Raw genomic sequence first — 6,000 nt, forward strand, 5'->3', positions numbered from 1 at the left:
CCAAAAAGCAAGGCTATAGCAGGGCAAAAATCTCAAAAAATGACATGTCCCAAAAACAGTTAGAAATAGCTGGAAACTACATAAAATAGCATGATGGCACACGCCATAGCAGAAAATCTTGCAAAAATGGCCGAAAACACCCTAATATGGCATGTTGAAAAACCCACCCCAAAAAGCAAGGCTATAGTAAGGCAAAAATCTCAAAAAATGACATGTCCCAAAAACAGTTAGAAATAGCTGGAAACTGCATAAAATAGCGTGTTTGGACCCGCCATAGCATAAAATGCTGATAAGAGTGTCAAAAACACCATAACATGGCATGTTGAAAAAACCAACCCAAAAAGCAATGCTATAGTAAGGCAAAAATGTCAAAAAAATGACACGTCCTAAAAACAGTTGGAAATAGCTGGAAACTGCATGAAATAGCGTGTTTGGACCCGCCATAGCATAAAATGTTGCAAAAATGGCCAAAAACACCATAATATGGCATGTTGAAAAAAATGACCCAAAAAGCAAGGCTATAGTAAGGCAAAAATCTCAAAAAATGACATGTCCCAAAAACAGTTGGAAATGCTTGGAAACTGCATAAAATAGCATGATGACACACACCATGGCATAAAATGTTGCAAAAATGGCCAAAAACACCCTAATATTGCATGTTGAAAAAAATGACCCAAAAAGCAAGGCTATAGTAAGGCAAAAATCTCAAAAAATGACATGTCCCAAAAACAGTTAGAAATAGCTTGAAACTGCATAAAATAGCATGATGACACACGCCATGGCAGAAAATGTTACAAAAATGGCCAAAAACACCCTAATATGGCATGTTGAAAAAAATGACCCAACAAGCAAGGCTATAGTAAGGCAAAAATCTCAAAAAATGACATGTCCCAAAAACAGTTAGAAATAGCTGGAAACTGCATAAAATAACGTGTTTGGACCCGCCATATCATGAAATGTTGCAAAAACTGCCAAAAACACCATAATATGGCATGCTGAAAAACCAATCCAAAAAGCAAGGCTATAGTAAGGCAAAAATGTCAAAAAATGACATGTCCCAAAAACAGTTAGAAATAGCTGGAAACCGCATAAAATAGCGTGTTTGGACCCGCCATGGCATAAAATGTTGCAAAAATGGCCAAAAACACCCTAATATGGCATGTTGAAAAATGACCCAAAAAGCAAGGCTATAGTAAGGCAAAATGTCAAAAATGACATGTCCCAAAAACAGTTAGAAATAGCTGGAAACTGCATAAAATAGCGTGTTTGGACCCGCCATAGCATAAAATGCTGATAAGAGTGTCAAAAACACCATAACATGGCATGTTGAAAAAACCAACCCAAAAAGCAATGCTATAGTAAGGCAAAAATGTCAAAAAAATGACACGTCCTAAAAACAGTTAGAAATAGCTGGAAACTACATAAAATAGCATGATGGCACACACCATGGCATAAAATGTTGCAAAAATTGCAAAACACACCCTAATATGTCATGTTCAAAAAATGACCCAAAAAGCAAGGCTATAGCAGGGCAAAAATCTCAAAAAATGACATGTCCCAAAAACAGTTAGAAATAGCTGGAAACTACATAAAATAGCATGATGGCACACGCCATAGCAGAAAATCTTGCAAAAATGGCCGAAAACACCCTAATATGGCATGTTGAAAAACCCACCCCAAAAAGCAAGGCTATAGTAAGGCAAAAATCTCAAAAAATGACATGTCCCAAAAACAGTTAGAAATAGCTTGAAACTGCATAAAATAGCATGATGACACACGCCATAGCATAAAATGTTGATAAGAGTGTCAAAAACACCATAACATGGCATGTTGAAAAAACCAACCCAAAAAGCAATGCTATAGTAAGGCAAAAATGTCAAAAAAATGACACGTCCTAAAAACAGTTGGAAATAGCTGGAAACTGCATGAAATAGCGTGTTTGGACCCGCCATAGCATAAAATGTTGCAAAAATGGCCAAAAACACCATAATATGGCATGTTGAAAAAAATGACCCAAAAAGCAAGGCTATAGTAAGGCAAAAATCTCAAAAAATGACATGTCCCAAAAACAGTTGGAAATGCTTGGAAACTGCATAAAATAGCATGATGACACACACCATGGCATAAAATGTTGCAAAATGGCCAAAAACACCCTAATATGGCATGTTGAAAAATGACCCAAAAAGCAAGGCTATAGTAAGGCAAAAATCTCAAAAAATGACATGTCCCAAAAACAGTTAGAAATAGCTTGAAACTGCATAAAATAGCATGATGACACACGCCATGGCAGAAAATGTTACAAAAATGGCCAAAAACACCCTAATATGGCATGTTGAAAAACCAACCCAAAAAGCAAGGCTATAGTAAGGCAAAAATCTCAAAAAATGACATGTCCCAAAAACAGTTAGAAATAGCTGGAAACTGCATAAAATAACGTGTTTGGACCCGCCATATCATGAAATGTTGCAAAAACTGCCAAAAACACCATAATATGGCATGCTGAAAAACCAATCCAAAAAGCAAGGCTATAGTAAGGCAAAAATGTCAAAAAATGACATGTCCCAAAAACAGTTAGAAATAGCTGGAAACTGAATAAAATAGCATGATGACACACGCCATGGCAGAAAATGTTGCAAAAATGGCCAAAAACACCCTAATATGGCATGTTGAAAAACCAACCCAAAAAGCAAGGCTATAATAAGGCAAAATGTCAAAAATGACATGTCCCAAAAACAGTTAGAAATAGCTGGAAACTGCATAAAATAGCATGATGACCCGCCATAGCATGAAATGTTGCAAAAACTGCCAAAAACACCATAATATGGCATGTTGAAAAAAATGACCCAAAAAGCAAGGCTATAGTAAGGCAAAAATGTCAAAAAATGACATGTCCCAAAAACAGTTGGAAATGGTTGTAAACTGCATAAAATAGCATGATGACACACGCCATGGCAGAAAATGTTGCAAAAATGGCCAAAAAACACCCTAATATGGATTGTTCAAAAACCAACCCAAAAAAAGCAAGGCTATAGTAAGGCAAAAATCTCAAAAAATGACATGTCCCAAAAACAGTTAGAAATAGCTTGAAACTGCATAAAATAGCATGATGACACACGCCATGGCAGAAAATGTTGCAAAAATGACCAAAAACACCCTAATATTGCATGTTCAAAAACCAACCCAAAAAAGCAAGGCTATAGTAAGGCAAAAATCTCAAAAAATGACATGTCCCAAAAACAGTTAGAAATAGCTGGAAACTGCATAAAATAGCATGTTTAGACCCGCCATATCATGAAATGTTGCAAAATGGCCAAAAACACCATAATATGGCATTTTCAAAAACCAATCCAAAAAGCAAGGCTATAGTAAGGCAAAAATGACATGTCCCAAAAACAGTTAGAAATAGCTGGAAACTGAATAAAATAGCATGATGACACACGCCATGGCAGAAAATGTTGCAAAAATGGCCAAAAACACCCTAATATGGCATGTTGAAAAACCAACCCAAAAAGCAAGGCTATAGTAAGGCAAAAATGTCAAAAAATGACATGTCCCAAAAACAGTTAGAAATAGCTGGAAACTGCATAAAATAGCGTGTTTGGACCCGCCATAGCATGAAATGTTGCAAAAACTGCCAAAAACACCATAATATGGCATGTTGAAAAAAATGACCCAAAAAGCAAGGCTATAGTAAGGCAAAAATGTCAAAAAATGACATGTCCCAAAAACAGTTGGAAATGGTTGTAAACTGCATAAAATAGCATGATGACACACGCCATGGCAGAAAATGTTGCAAAAATGACCAAAAACACCCTAATATTGCATGTTTAAAACCCAACCCAAAAAAGCAAGGCTATAGTAAGGCAAAAATGTCAAAAAATGACATGTCCCAAAAACAGTTAGAAATAGCTGGAAACTGCATAAAATAGCATGATGACACACGCCATGGCAGAAAATGTTGCAAAAATGGCCGAAAACACCCTAATATGGCATGTTGAAAAAAATGACCCAAAAAGCAAGGCTATAGTAAGGCAAAAATGTCAAAAAATGACATGTCCCAAAAACAGTTAGAAATAGCTGGAAACTGCATAAAAAAGCATGTTTGGACCCGCCATAGCATGAAATGTTGAAAAAACTGCCAAAAACACCATAATATGGCATGTTGAAAAACCAATCCAAAAAGCAAGGCTATAGTAAGGCAAAAATCTCAAAAAATGACATGTCCCAAAAACAGTTAGAAATAGCTGGAAACTGCATGAAATAGCGTGTTTGGACCCGCCATAGCATGAAATGTTGAAAAAACTGCCAAAAACACCATAATATGGCATGTTGAAAAACCAATCCAAAAAGCAAGGCTATAGTAAGGCAAAAATGTCAAAAAATGACATGTCCCAAAAACAGTTAGAAATAGCTGGAAACTGCATAAAATAGCATGATGACACACGCCATGGCATAAAATGTTGCAAAAATGACCAAAAACACCCTAATATTGCATGTTCAAAAACCAACCCAAAAAAGCAAGGCTATAGTAAGGCAAAAATCTCAAAAAATGACATGTCCCAAAAACAGTTAGAAATAGCTGGAAACTGCATATAATAGCATGATGACACATGCCGTGGCATAAAATGTTGCAAAATGGCCAAAAACACCCTAATATGGCATGTTGAAAAAAATGACCCAACAAGCAAGGCTATAGTAAGGCAAAAATCTCAAAAAATGACATGTCCCAAAAACAGTTAGAAATAGCTGGAAACTGCATAAAAAAGCATGTTTGGACCCGCCATAGCATGAAATGTTGAAAAAACTGCCAAAAACACCATAATATGGCATGTTGAAAAAAAATGACCCAAAAGCAAGGCTATAGTAAGGCAAAATCTCAAAAATGACATGTCCCAAAAACAGTTAGAAATAGCTTGAAACTGCATAAAATAGCATGATGACACCCGCCATAGCATGAAATGTTAAAAAAAACTGCCAAAAACACCCTAATATGGCATGTTGAAAAAAATGACCCAAAAAGCAAGGCTATAGTAAGGCAAAAATGTCAAAAAATGACATGTCCCAAAAACAGTTAGAAATAGCTGGAAACTGCATAAAATAGCATGATGACACACGCCATGGCAGAAAATGTTGCAAAAATGGCCAAAAAACACCCTAATATGGATTGTTCAAAAACCAACCCAAAAAAAGCAAGGCTATAGTAAGGCAAAAATGTCAAAAAATGACATGTCCCAAAAACAGTTAGAAATAGCTGGAAACTGCTGGAAATAGCATGATGACACACGCCATGGCAGAAAATGTTGCAAAAATGGCCAAAAAACACCCTAATATGGCATGTTGAAAACCAATCCCAAAAAGCAAGGCTATAGTAAGGCAAAAATGTCAAAAAATGACATGTCCCAAAAACAGTTAGAAATAGCTGGAAACTGCATAAAATAGCATGATGACACACGCCATGGCATAAAATGTTGCAAAAATGGCCAAAAACACCCTAATATGGCATGTTGAAAAAATGACCCAAAAAGCAAGGCTATAGTAAGGCAAAAATGTCAAAAAATGACATGTCCCAAAAACAGTTAGAAATAGCTGGAAACTGCATGAAATAGCGTGTTTGGACCCGCCATAGCATGAAATGTTGAAAAAACTGCCAAAAACACCATAATATGGCATGTTGAAAAACCAATCCAAAAAGCAAGGCTATAGTAAGGCAAAAATGTCAAAAATGACATGTCCCAAAACAGTTAGAAATAGCTGGAAACTGCATGAAATAGCATGATGACACACGCCATAGCATGAAATGTTGCAAAAACTGCCAAAAACACCATAATATGGCATGTTGAAAAACCAATCCAAAAAGCAAGGCTATAGTAAGGCAAAAATCTCAAAAAATGACATGTCCCAAAAACAGTTAGAAATAGCTGGAAACTGCATGAAATAGCGTGTTACGACCCGCCATGGCATAAAATGTTGCAAAAATGGCCAAAAACACCCTAATATGGC

Source organism: Plectropomus leopardus, chromosome 7, assembly GCF_026936395.1.
Source record: "Plectropomus leopardus strain MGB_pleo_1.0 chromosome 7, ASM2693639v1, whole genome shotgun sequence".
NCBI classification, from domain to species: domain Eukaryota; kingdom Metazoa; phylum Chordata; class Actinopteri; order Perciformes; family Serranidae; genus Plectropomus; species Plectropomus leopardus.